Source organism: Eptatretus burgeri, chromosome 10 (genome assembly GCF_056783735.1).
Source record: "Eptatretus burgeri isolate ZD-2024b chromosome 10, Ebu_testis_v1, whole genome shotgun sequence".
NCBI lineage: Eukaryota > Metazoa > Chordata > Myxini > Myxiniformes > Myxinidae > Eptatretus > Eptatretus burgeri.
In genome coordinates this window covers 19,247,532-19,262,982 of record NC_140970.1, presented here as the reverse complement: position 1 = coordinate 19,262,982, position 15,451 = coordinate 19,247,532, and the positions used below count along the sequence as shown (strand labels likewise).

The 15,451-nt window shown below is 39.2% G+C and overlaps 1 pseudogene; it reads right to left on the bottom strand.

The window, feature by feature from the left end:
• Positions 1-7,062: 7,062 nt before the first annotated feature.
• On the bottom strand, positions 7,063-7,203 carry LOC147018036 (signal recognition particle RNA; annotated as a pseudogene).
• Between the last annotated feature and the right edge of the window lie 8,248 nt (positions 7,204-15,451).

The window sequence follows — 15,451 nt, the reverse complement described above, 5'->3', positions numbered from 1 at the left end:
ATTTTAGATAATGGAATAGATTGTGTTCCATATGGATATTGTATGATAGAGTGTATAGAATAGATTGCGTTTTAACGATGGGAAGAGGGGTTCGTATTTTTAAGGGCTCCCGCCACGTTTTTTTTCACAATGTATAAATGGTCAAACCAAGTATTAATCAAACTAAAGAGTGGAGAAAATCTCAGTCTTGGTATATAAATGGAAAACATAATGAATGTGAAAAATATCAAATAAGTCTTATTGAAAAAATAAATAAAACAAAGGTAAATAAAACAAATAAGCGAATCAATTTAAAAACTTGAAAATTCGAGGATGTAAAGAAAAAATTAATATCCTTGAATGGACTGAAAACTTTGTTGGTTATCAATTGAACAATGGAAAAACAATTTGCTATAATCTCAAAACGTTATGTTGCTCAGGAGGTGGTCAAACAAGAGCATTAAGAGAAGTTTATCATTTCGTAATGGAACAAAAGGGGTATCTTTAAAAAATATAAAGATTCAAATGTTTTATTTTTAAATATTTTAGATGGGGATTATTGTGCAAAGAAAATTAAAGTATTGAAGGAATTTGAGAATGAACAAATCTTTATAGGTTCAATGAGTGAGCTAAACAATATGCATTGGTTATTTGAAAAAGAGTGCCCCTAGGCTTACATGTTTCAGATATTTCTTTAGAATCACCTTTAACAAATCACATTACCACTTTACTACTTGAACAAATCTTTATCTTATTGCATTGGTTATTTTAAAAAAGTGCCCTTAGGTTAAAAAGGGAGACAAATAAATATACCTTGGGATAAAAAGGGGGTTTATTTTTAGGGGAAAAAAAAGAATCCCTGAAAATCCCCCATTCACTTATATGGTGAAAAGTGAGCCAGAATCAGTATATTCACCCTACTGAGGTGTGCCATTGAAAGACTGCACGATGGAAGATCCCCAGCTAACTTTGGAGGCCAACTTAGATGCAGTTTCCCAAGAAAGATCATGGCTAGAGTTTGCGCCCAATGGTTTGAGTGACTGAACTTCTTCAACAGGTTTGTTGAGGGAGTTGTTGGGAGTTTCATATTATCCCCAAGATCGAGGAGGTTATATATGGGAAGGATTGGAAGGAGGGGAGGGGAGGGGAGGAGGGATCGCTCTAGCACAACCTTTCCCAAAAAGTGATCTTGCCCCACCATACTCTCATAGATTTTGAGAAAGCTCTTTTTAGACGAGCAATGACAATAAAATCAATAAAGCATAATTTGTTGCTTCCAATCACATTGTTCAAAAAATGTTTCAATTGTAATAAAGGACTCATCCAATAAAACTTTTTTTCTGCGATTTCACTTTTCAGAATTGTTTAATATTATCAAGACATTCAAAGTTTATTGGAAATTTATAGTTGCTCTCAAGAGAATGCTGGAATGACACTTAAGCTTTCACTGCACAGCAACAGGAAACAAGGGTGAGACAACACCTGGTGGTATTGGGTGAAGATACAAAGGAATAGCAATGGAATCCTCACAATTGCGGTAGATTAAAGCCAGACTGGTCACAGATGGGTCATACACACCATTATTTACAAACAAGAAAAAAGTACAAAGAATTTTTTCCTTATTTTGTTGATTAGTCATACAGGAAAGGAAAAACAACTTTATAAAAAGTTAAACTTTTTAGGATTTTTGTCTTGCCCCGAAAGAGATGCAAGATCATTGCATGTGTGTGCATGTGCGTGTGCGTGTGCGTGTGCGTCCGCATCCATATATTTTCGCTGTAGAAATATTTTTTTTCTGCAACTGCTTGTCTGATCGATGTGAAAATTTAGACATCATTTTCTCTGAAACTGCTCACAGAAAAAATTTAAACTTGTCATATATCATGAACTCCCTGTGGGGTATAAAGCATGATAATGATGATGTCACCAGTGAAGTGGTATTGCAACCATATGTGGTTGATATGAAATCTTTATCCCAAAAAAAATCTGAAACTTCTTATATCTGATCTATGACTAGATGTGAGTGAAGAATTAAATTTATGTTGATCATAACAATGCCAAGAAACTATGTGACACAATAGGGTGCATGGCTGATGTAGGAATATTAGCCATAACAGCAGTGGGCTATAATAGTGGGGTGTTCAGTTAATGAGGGTTTTTTCCGAATTGATGTGTGAGGCTAGACGATGCGCTCGCTCTTCGAATGCTGTTCTAATTCCTTTTAGTGACAGTATATGTATGTACGAAAAAGGCAACATCGTTACTTCATTTCTGTTCAAAACTATTATTTTTTTCATCCATTATTTTGGAACATCTTTGTCAAACTTCATTAAATAATCAGCAACTGAAGAAAGATTTTTCTTCACTGAATATCTTGGGGATAAATTGAATAATCTCAAATCAAATACCATTGCAGCACACCACTTATAGCTGATTTGATCCAGGTAGCATTCTAACATTTGATTTCCTCAATGTATGGCATTAATATAAACACAACTAGACTATAACGACAACATTTGACATCAAGATGTTGCCAAATATGCCTCTGCCCACATTGTTACATCATTATACATACTTGTACCAAGTTTGATTTAAATCCCCGAACCCAGAGTCAAAAGATTAAATAATTTTGGCTGCCAGACCATGTGTCTGATCAGGTTGCAATTTAAACCATATATTCCGCGTGTCTATTCAAGCATAACTATGACGTTTCACAACAATTGATGAAGCGGTTCAAGAGAAAGATTTTTTTTAAAGAATTTCGTTGAAACCAAGATGGCTGTCAGACCATATGACCTATTGATTATATTCGTGAGCACCTTGGTATCTGCAAGGGTTGGGGAACATGTAACGGAAGTTTTCCCTTGATCTGTCAAGCAGTTCTGCAAAGGTTTTTGAAGATATTATGTGAAAAATAACATGGCTGCCAAACAACGTAACCGATCACTTCATCAATTTTTTTGCCAATTACAATTTAGCCCTTGATAACCCTCAACATTTTTCATACTAATCAGATAAAGCTTTTGACGTATGAAATTATGACGTCACAAGGAAGCCACATATGACATCATCAAAAAAAAAATCACTTGTTTCGCATTGGGAGTACTTCACATGTGCCAAATTTCAATTTTTTCCCCATGGAGCGCTTTTGGAGATACAGAGGTCCAAACTTTCCTTTTTTCGAACATGCCTGCCACACTACGTGACCTATGATGTCATAGTTACCATATAAACATACCACATGAGTAGTCACATCCATGGTGAAAATTTTGTGAAATTTCTGTGGTGAAAAAAAAAAAAACATGCCGCCCTGCTTCGATACAACCTAGCTTCAATCGGATACTTGACCCATGACGTCCCCTTCATCAAATCAAATTCAGAATGGGTGGCTGATCACGTCTTTGGAGTTTCACATTGATTGGATAAGGCTTTTGGCCAACATGACTGCGAGACTATGTGACTGAACAATGACCTCATCAGTCACATGATGTAGCAGCCAATTAGTTTTAAAGAGATAATTAAGGCTTATGCAATCTTGCAGACATCAGCCTCTCTTTCGCATAAGGAACAAGTAAGTTTATGGCAAACGTGCTGGGAATGGGATCACATATTTAGTGGGGAACATTGCCATCTTCGGGGCTAGTCTACATTGAAGAAAGATTTGTTTAACACTTTGTCTAAAATTTATGGTGGGAGAAAGAAACATTGTCCCTGAACTCATTTTTCCTATCTTATTTTCCAGATCCTTCCTGACATCCACCCATGGGAGAGATCCATGCAGAGCTCCCTGGACTATATGTATATGTACCAGCAACTTTGATGACCCCAGTGACTGAGATCGCTGGAACTAAAACTGTATCTTTCGATGGTATGGATGAGTGTGGTAAGTTTATTTCATGGTGATTGGAAAATATGTTGAGAGAACAACAAAATAGTAGTGATTAGTTTGGCAGACTGTTTCATTGCAATACTTTTTGTGAATAATTTATTCATTGTAGATATAACAACAGGTTGAACAGAACTTAATTTTTTGTTCTTTTAAATGATTTTCTCCTTCCTTTTTGTTTCACACAGTAATGTTGGCATCATAATAATTTTTCACTCATTCAAGTGGCAATAACTTTCGCCATGTTAAACTTCAGGGAATAATTTGGAGAGAGAGGAACGACTGGTCAGGGTTTGTTTTGCTCAATTTGATTTCAAACTCACACATATATATATATATATATATATATATATATATATATATATATATATATATATATATATTCCTTTGACACATTGTTTGCTCATCCCAAACCCAAATCCTTCAGAATGGCTGGACATCAATTCATTGGAAGATGATAAAGAAGACGAGATGGTGGAATTAACCGGGGAAAGCATCATTGGTGTTATATTCATCATTTTAGATGTTTACTGGATTGGTTCCTGTTTCACAAAGTGGATCAAGAGTTTGGAGAACATTTTGAAAAAAAGAAGGAGCAACTCCAGAAAGAGGAAAGGCGGCGCAATATTCCTTGTAAGTTTACATGCTAAGACGTTTGCGCTTTAATGAGAATAAAATAAATATACAACATGAAGCATCGTGTTGTAATGCTATTTTGTCATTGTATATTTCCATCAGCTGTTGTTGCCTTTATTGACCCCAATATGTATGCATAATTGGTTTGCAGCTGTGTACATATCAAATGTTAAGCTTTGAAATATCGTCCTTCAGGACAGTTTCCTGCATCAACAAGTAAAAAAAAAAGACATAAAATGTCATAGCTCCCATTCTATTAGTAATTTTGCTGAATGGAGTTAAATGGCTAACCCATATTTATATGAAAACTAAAATGGCCACCAGTCTTCCAATCGGCCATCTTTGATCAGATCAGAAAATAAAGTGAAGGGCATGTGCATGCCATCATGTAATGTGCTTTTTTCCAAGTTTGAACAAAATTGAACCATGCATGTCTGAGAAATGGTCGGGCACACATGTAAGTCACAAAATGGCTGCAAGTCTAACAGTCGTCCATCTTTGATCAGATGGCAAATTAAAGTGAGCGTCACATGCATGCCATCATGTACTGTGCTTATGCCAAGTTTGAACAAAATCGGACCATGAATGTCAGAGAAATGGTTGGGGACATGTGTAACAAAATGAACGCGTCAGCCATCTTTGATCTGATCACAAAAAAATAGCATGCTTATGTATGCAATCATTCTTTATGTGTCCCAAGTTTGAACAACATCGGTAAATGCTTGTCCGAGAAATTGTTGAAGATCCACACACGCGCATACGTGCACACAAGAAAATTGAGACCAAATCCATAAGCCCTCGTTTCGTCCTAAGTCCAACGGGGGCTAATAACAATGGTCATAGTATTGACCACTAAGGTGCCCTACCACTTACATCCTCCCAGCTAGACATCCTCCCACTCACAGCCATTCTTTGCTTCCTTACATATTCAAGTCAATTTTTTTCTAGATCAGATTCACGATGGCCGGCTGGCAGCCATTTTGCTACTGAAATTTGTCACCAACTATTTCTTAGACATGTATGATCCGATTTTGTTCAAACTTGGCACAAATACAGTACATGATGGCGTCCACGTGCTCCTCACTTTATTTTGTGATCTGATGAAAGATGGTCTACTGATCGACTGGTGGTAAATTTAGTTGTGAAAAAATCCGGTATTGAACACGTCCTCAACCATTTCTCAGACATCCATTTGCAGATCTTGTTCAAACTTGGCAAACAGATAATGAATGATGGCGTACGTAAGCCTTCATTTCTTTTCAAGGTCATATCCAAGATGGCCGCCTGGCGGTCGTTTTGTTACTTCAACGTGTTCCCAACCATTTCTCGGAAATGCATCGTCCAATTTTGTTCAAACGATGCAGAAGCACAGTGCAGAATGGCTTACACTTGCACCTAACAATATTTTGCAACCTAATCAAAGATGGCTGACTGGTGACCATTTTAGTTGTAAATAAACACGAGTTAGCCCTTTAACTCCAGACAGCAAAATTAACAAAAGAACAGTGGCTGTGACATTTTTGTCTTTTTTCCTTCTTCATAACTTACAAAGGTTATCAGCTAAGGTGAGGGAGGGCTTGTGGAGTTATTGATGAAGTGGATACCTGGGTTGGAAACTTTGAGACATTATGCTATACATTATACAGTGGCATGCAAAAGTATTCACCCCTGTCCAATAATGCCACATTTATATGAATTACGAATTATGCAGAAACAATTTTTTCAAATTAACCTTTTTATTCACAACTGAATTGATCAAACGAAACACTGTTATAGTTGAGCGAGGTTACATGTCAGGAATACTGCAAAAAAACATGTATAAGTCAAAATTCACTGGTTGCAAAAGTATTCAGCCCCTGAGGTCAGAACGTGGTAAATACACCCTTTGCAGCAATCACTGCTACTAGTCTTTTTGGATAGGTCTCTACCAGCTATTCACAGTGAGATGGTAAAATCTTTGCTCATTCTTCACATGAAAATTGCTCTCGTTCTGCCAGGTTTGATGGGGATCATTGATGGACTGCAATCTGCAAGTGTCACCATAAATGTTCAATTGGGTTGAGGTCCAGACTTTGACTGGGTCACTCAAGAACATGTGTTTTTGTTCATATTTAGCCACTTAAGAGTGACTTTTGCTTTGTGCTTTGGATCACTGTCCCGTGGAAATGTGAATCTCCTACCCAGTCTCAGATTAATGGCCGACTCAAGCAGGTTTTCATCAAGGATTCTCCTGTACTTTTTGCACCATTCATTGTCCCTTCTATAAAAGGTGGCCCTTTCCCACATATCTATGCAAGCAACCAACAAGCTTGCCAGTCACTGTTGATGAAAGTCGACCCGTAGCATGATGCTGCGACAGGTTGGATGGTGTTGCCTGGGTGGTATAATGATAGGCTTCCACCAGACATAACGCTTTGAATCTTCTTCTTCGTCTTTCGGCTGCTCCGGTTTAGGGGTCGCCACAGCGGATCATCCGTTATGATCCGCATACTGATTTGGCACAGGTTTTACGCCGGATGCCCTTCCTGACGCAACCCTGGTCGCCTCTTATGACACAGGGATATGGATTGGGTTTCGCCATGATTCCGGGCTGCCCTACACCCTCTCATAGCGAGACCCAGCGCAGAGCTCCCGTCCTCAAGCGATCCTCCAACCCAAGCCTCCGAGTAGCCGGATTACAGGCGCACGCCACTACGCCCGGTAGATATAACGCTTTGAATATAGACCAAAAAGATCTATTTTGTCTCATCTAAGACAAAACGTTTCTCCACATGTCTGCAGTATCATGAGGATGCTTTTTGACAAACTCCATACGAGCCTTTATATGTGAATTTTTCAGTAAATACTTATTTCTTGTAACCTGTCACCTGCTTGATGCGTAACTTTAAACATAGAAGCTGGACTCCCCATGGAGAATATTTTATTGCGAACTCTGATGTCATAGGTCACATGGCATGGCAGCCACATTGGTTTAAAGAAAAAAAAATAGACATTTTCTACGAAACTGCTCACCAAAAAATAAATAAATTCGTTATATCATGATCTCCCTGTGGGGTAAATAGGGTGATAACGATGACATAATCAGTGAAGGGGTTATTATTCCAGCCAAAAGTGGTTGAATTTATATCTTCATTCAAAAAATAATCTGAAACTTCTCATATCTGATCTATGACTGGATGTGAATGAAGAATTAAATTTATGATGTTCATATCATGACGTTATGACCAATTAAAAAAAAAAATAGTTAATGCATCATGTAATTCTGAATGGAAATGAAAAGCACAACACATGGACTTGCACAGATAAATAAAGATACCCAAGAAAAGAAAAAAAACATGCATACATGTGGGGAACAAACATTGTACTCAAATACAGAAAAACGTCACAACTTGGTCCTCAAAACGTGATCCTAAAAAAAGAATGGGATATTTTGGCCCTGGGATACAATGTTCCTCCTCCTGAAACCTAAAAAAGGCATTACAACAACAAAAGATGATGTGGCCTGCAATTCTGCACTCTGGTTTTAAATAAGTAGAGGTTCTCAGAGCAGGAAGAAATAAATAAGAAGGGGAAAAGTATATAAGCTCACAGTCTATGTAAGCATTGACTGTCAAGCTTGGTCAATAACAAAATAACCATACGTGGGCAACATTTAAGCAACTTAAGTGCTGTGACCAAAGGTTGATTCTGGTGGGTAGAGGAAAGGCTGCTCTCACCCACTTCTTTCCCCTTCATAACAGCTTTGCTCAGAAAGGACCTTCCACCCACAGTGAAGATGTGGAGTCTAATCAGAGAAGTGTGATGATGTCAAGGAGTTCCCTCTCTCACTCGCCGGTATGTGATTGACCCTTATATTTCCATTCAAAAAGCGTTCCACCATCGCATCTGAAAAGCCCATTTTGGGTGAGACCAGGCTTTGTAGAACCCACAAAAAATTTGCAGGGGACATTGATTGAGGGGGACATTTTGCAGGGGACACCTGCACTGAGTTCCTACCGATCTGACCACTGCCCCCAAATTTCTGCTTGGGCTTTGATATTGCAACTGTTTCGCATTTTCCTGGGGCTTAACAGAACAGTGGTTGCAAACCACCGCCTGTGTATGCCCTTGTTTACAAGGTCTTTTGACAAAATCCTTACCTCTGGTCCTTAATGAGCTTCATCTCTCTCCACAAAGCAGGTGCCATTGTCTGGGTTTAATCAATTCCACCTCACAAATTTACTCGTCGATGAATGATGCCCAGAGAATTGCACAGAAACACGTTTTTCGTTTCCAAAGGGGTAACATTGGGCAAGAGACACTTGCACAGGTATACGAAAGGGCATAATCAGAAACAGCAGACGTTAGCAATTGAAGAGAATTGCTATTTTGTTAATAATGTCAACTCAAAGAAAGCATGGCATACTCTGCAATGATACAACCCCTCTCCTCCCCCAGCCCAACAACTCATAACAAATCCCCTTTGAGCGACTGCCTACTTATAGTAGCCATAACCTCCAAGAAACATGAACTTGCTTTAAATTCCCCATTGAAAATAACGTGCCTTCTCATTGAAAAGATTAACCAGTCCTTTAGGAAGTGGGCAAACATTGGATGAAGAGTAATCCTTCAATCTACATGAACGTGCATGCACATGATTAGGGAGAGCCTGACTCAACATCTGCCATGCTCAGAAGTGTCACGTTCAGAGGTGGAACAGCAGGTACCCCAGGAGGCCTAAAGTGAAATAGTGATCAAATTAATGGTACCTTTGTCAGCTTGCTCCACTGCACATGGCCAACCGATTAATAACTATCAAGTTTGTACTCACACCTCCTTATAACAAACACTACGATTGCTCTTTGTGCTTGTTTGGAATTTAGCAAAAGTACATTTGCTGCCGCGGATGTCTCCATTATGACAACAACCTTTATCATTTACTCGTGTGTTGTGCTTGCACTCTGCAAACAAATAAACAAGCAGTCATTGACTGGTACTTACGAAATCGTCAACTTGACCTCTGACCTTGTCTAATAAAAGCTGTCTCTCGAGAAGGTAGCGACGCAAACCAGAAGTTTCTACGATGATTCTGTACCAAACCATCAAAAATCGAATGTTTGACCTCACCGTGACCTTGACCTTTGACCGATTTTGACCAAAATCTAATCAGCACTAGCCATCACCTTCCTGAATCACGTGGTGTAATTTGACATTGGTAGCTTCTTCTGTTCTCGAGTTATCGTGCCTACAAACAAACAAACACACACACAAACAAACACACAAATAAAAACAACGTCACCCGCAGGGTGACCCGTATCTTGCCAAAAGGTGACCACGTGTGACTTCTTTAAGGTCACATTGAGGTGAACAGAGCTGCTATCCACCAGGAGCGACTCCTTGAGGAATATCTGCCGACGAGAGATTCCGATGAGAATCGTTTTACAGAGTAACCATGAAAAATATGCGTTTGCCTCACAACGTCAGCAAATGACGTCATAATGTCTCGAGCTTGACATATCTAGAAAGCACTCATCGAGGTGTTCAATTTGAGGTACTACACGATATGGTTCCTAAAACTTGAAAATTTGACGTTGGGGTCAAATATGTTTGACCTCAGGCGCTAACCATGAAGGTCAAGGCCAATCGCCACCAAAAATTAATCAGCTGAGCGCCAGACCATGAACTATATTCCCATGAAGTTTGAAGACGATCCGATCAAAATTACTCAAAAATAAGGGTTTCGTCGACTCCCCTGATTTGCGACAAAGTGACCTTGACCTTTGACCTTGACCTTCAAAATTTTATGCGCTGAAAGGGACCTCTATAGGCCTCTCATATGCGAAGTTACAAAAATTTCCAATGATAACTGTGCTCTGCAGAATTTTTTATATGTGATTACAGACAAACAAACAAACAAACAAACAAACAAAAAAATAAATAAATAAATAAAAAAAAAACATACAAGCTGACTAACATCTTGCAAAAACTTCGTTTTGGCAAGATAACAAACAAACACACACACAAACAAACACACAAACAGATGACGGAAGACATCAATATACTTACGAAATCTTTAGATTTCATAAGTAACACATCAATCAAATGAAAACTAAGTGGGCAGGATGAGCTCTTTATTCATGTGCAGTCAAAGCTTCGCCCCCTCCAAAGCTGATGGAGTGAGTCTCCTTGACCGACTTTCGTTTACGGATATTTTCATTTACTAACACTTACGGACAGTTTTGTGATTTTAAAAAGAAAAATTCTGGAATCGTGGCTTTGAGTTACATAATGCCAAATTTCAGCTTTCGAACCCACTTGAAAAGTACTAAACATTTATATCACTGCCTGAATGAGTGAATGAAGGAATGAGTGAGTGGGTCAGTCAGTGGTAACAAAGAGTTTGAGAATAAACCCTTGGCTAAAGCAGGTTTTCTCAACACTGACATGTGGGAATTATTGCGACACATTTCCAAAACGCGCATAAAACTTGATTATACGCGGGTTTGAATGTGGCGCTGTGACCACGTCATGTGCAGAGATGATGTCTCCTGCCATCTACCACTTACAGTGTTTGCAGCCTTTTTAGCATCATGGTCGAGTGAGCTTGTGCCCAGGAGATTTATTGAACTTACCATTAATTAGCCTCATATTTTACCCTTAAATACAGTCTGACAATGAAATGTCAAGCCTCTCTAAGTGGTCGTGGAGCGAAGACATCCTGTAAGGTTATGACATTAGCAGAGAAATCGTGATTTTAGGCAAGTTGCGTGGCAGGATGAGTGTAACATTGGTCGGCCATTAGTATCGTGTGAACAATTCCACTCTACACACAAATCATTCAAGCCAGACTTGTTGGGGTTGATAACAGAAAAGGGCTATGCCCCTGAACAGGTGTTCAACATTGACAAAGCAGGGTTTTTCTTCAATAAAATTAGTCACAGGACATACAGTGCATCTCCAAGGAACAGAAGGCAGCACACATGATCAAGTCTTTGAAGGATCATGTCAAACTTCTTTATTGTGGTAATGCATCCCATGAATTGGAATGCAAACCTTCCATGCTGTGACACCCACACTGAAGCAATTAACCTCCCAACCTAACATATACATATATATATATATATATATATATATATATATATATATATATATATATATATATATATATATATAAATAAATCTTCTTCTTTCGGCTGCTCCCGTGAGGGGTCACCACAGTGGATCAACCGTCTCCATTTTGCTCTATCCTCCACATCTGCCATTGACACTCCAACCACTCGCATGTCCACCCTCACCGGATCCATGAACCTCTTCTTTGGCCTTCCTCTTCTCCTCCTGCCTGGCGGCTCCATCTCCAGCATCCTTCTCCCGATATACTCCGCTTCCCTCCTGTGAAAATGTCCAAACCATCTCAATCTCGCCTCTCTCACTTTGTCTCCAAACCGTCCTACCTGCGCTGTCCCTCTAATATACTCATTTTTTATCCTGTCCATCCTCGTCACTCCCAACGACAATCACAGCATCTTTAACTCTGCCACCTCCAGTTCCGCTTCCTGTCTTTTTGTTAGTGCCACCGCCTCCAAACCATACAACATAGCTGGTCTCACTACCATCTTATATACTTTCCCCTTCACTGTTGCAGCTACCCTTCTGTCACAAATCACTCCTGCAACTCTTCTCCACCCACTCCATCCTGCCTGCACTCTCTTTTTCACTTCTCTCCCACACTCTCCGTTACTTTGGACAGTTGATCCCAACAATTTAAACCCATCCACCTTCCCCACATCAACTCCTTGCAACCGCACCATACCACCACCCTCCCTCTCATTTAAGCACATGTACTCCGTCTTACTCCTACTGACCATCATTACCCTTCTCTCCAGTGCGTACCTCCACCTCTCAAGGCTCGCCTCAGCCTGCTCCCTACAGATCATGATGTCATCCGCAAACATCAAAGTCCATGGAGACTCCAGTCTGATCTCGTCCGTCAACCTGTCCATCACCATTGCAAACAGGAAAGGGCTCAGAGTCGATCCTTGGTGCAATCCCACTTTTACCTTAAACCGGTCCGTCATTCCTACCGCACACCTCACCGCTGTCACACTGTCCTCATACATATCCTGCACAATCCTCACATACTTCTCCACCACTCCCGACTTCCTCATACAATACCACAACTCCTCTCTTGGCACCCTATCATAAGCTTTCTCTAAATCCACAAACACACAATGTAACTCCTTCTGGCCTTCCCTATATTTCTACATCAACATTCTCAAAGCAAACACCGCAAACAGTGGTGCTGTTTCCTGGCATAAACCCATATTGCTGCTCACAAATCGTCACCTCTCTTCTCAACCGAGCTTCCACTACTCTTTCCCACAACTTAATGGTGTGGGTTAACAACTTTATCGCACTGTAATTTCCACAGCTCTGCACATCACCCTTGTTCTTGAAAATCGGAACCAGTACACTTGATCTCCACTCCTCCGGCATCCTCTCACTTTCCAAGATTTTATTAAACAATCTGGTTAACAACCCCACTGCCATCTCTCCTAAACACTTCCATGCCTCCACTGGTATGTCATCTGGGCACCGCCTTTCCACTCTTCATCCTCTTCATAGCAGTCCTCACTTCATCCTTACTGATCCACTATCTCCACCTCTTCCAACCTTCTCTTTCTCTCATTTTCTTCATTCATCAGCTCCTCAAAGTACTCCATCCACCTTCACAACACATTCTCCTCGCTAGTCAGCACATTCCCATTTGCGTCCTTTATCACCCTAACCTGCAGCACATCCTTCACAGCTCGGTCCCTCTGTCTGGCCAATCGGTATAAATCCTTTTCCCCTTCTTTTGTATCCAACTTCTCATACAGCTCGTCATATGCCTTTTTCTTAGCCTTCGCCACCTCTCTCTTTGCCTTGTGCCACCACTCCTTGTACTCCTGCCTACTTTCTTCATCTCTCTGACTATCCCACTTCTTTTTCGCCAACCCCTTCTTCCTTATACTTTCCTGTACTTCCTCGTTCCACCACCAAGTCTGCTTATCTTCCTTCCTCTGTCCAGATGTCACATCAAGTACCTTCCTAGCTATCTCCCTCACCACTTCTGCTGTAGTTGCCCAATCATCCCACCCATCTTTTCCAAAATGCAAATGGTTCGGTGGATGTGTGGAGTATATATATATATATATATATATATATATATATATATATATATATATATATATATATATATATATATATATATATATATATATATATATATATATATATATATATATATATCTTTTTTCTTCTTCTTCTTAAGGCTGCTCCCGTTGGGGGTCGCCACAGCGGATCATCCGCATGATCTGCATCGTGATTTGGCACGTTTTACGCCGGATGCCCTTCCTGAGGCAACCCTGGTCGCCTCTTACGACACAGGGATATGGTACACCTATTTTAACCGGGGTATACACTGGCCCAGTATACTGGTACTCATTTCGCTGACCTCGGAAGGATGACAGGCTGAGTCAACCCTCTGGTGTATTAATTCAGTGGCCCAACGGGGCTTGAACTCAGGACCTTTTGGATCCCAAGCCGCTGCCCTTACCACTGCGCCAACACCAGGACATATATATATATATATATATATATATATATATATATATATATATATATATATATATATATATATATATATATATATATATATATATATATATATATATATATATATATATATATATATATATATATATATATATATATATATATATATATATATATATATATAGTCCCGATTTCTCAATTGTCACGCACAGTTTTCGTGCGACTGTTGCACGACATTTGCGCGATGGTCGCACGACGGTCACACGACCGTCGCGTGACAGTTGCATGTTCCAAAAAAAACTCAGTTTTGTCACCTGAACATCGCATGAATGTCGTGCGACATGTATGCGAACTCCAGGCGAAGTTCATCCTAAATTTCGCCAGGAGTTCGTGGGACATTCGTGCGATATTCGTGAGACATATGCAAATGTGTTTTAGTTTCAATTGAGTGCGATTCCAAGTGAAAATTATCGGTTTTATCGCAATTTGGTGTCTCCAACGAGTCGTGAGCTTTCGCAGCCCAGTGAGATACAGGCTTTAGGGTAGTCTAGTGACCACCCAACAGACGGAAAACCTGAGACTCAGGGTAGTCTCGCGACCACCCAATATATATATATATATATATATTTATATATATATATATATATATATATATATATATATATATATATATATATATATATATATATATATATATATATATATATATATATATATAAATAAATATATGTATATATATATATATGCATATATATATATATATATATATATAAATATAAATAAATAAATATATACAAGTATATGAAAATAAATATAAATATATATATATATATTTGGATGTTCAAGTAATACCATTTCAGCATTCGACCATGAGATCTAATGGTATATGCTTCATTCCTTCGGGACACTCAGTGTGTCATTTCAGTTTCCTTTTATACACTTACTTGAGTGACTTAAATATCCCACAAATGATTTCTGTAAAAGGCATTAAACAGGTGCCATGCCCAAATTATGCATTCCTCGTATGGAATTCATGCAGTGTCGGCCACCTTCCTTTTTTTGGTACAATTATTGTTGCTTACTTCAACATAGTCCTACTCTGCATAGTTTTACACATCACACGACCAAAAATGTTGAAACAGCAAGGAAAGTTTCAAGACTCGCTGTTTGCATTTTGGGGAAATTAGCATGTGCATAATGGGAGTGTTCAAGTTTGGATGTACCTTTCCAATACGTGTAGTCCTATTGTTTACATCAGCATGGAGTTTTTCCCCTGCATTTAAATTTCCAATTGAAAATGAACTATAAAAAATATAAATTACGAATCCTTCAATTTCAGCCCGAGTGGAAAGAGCATTTTATGGCTGAAACTAGTTG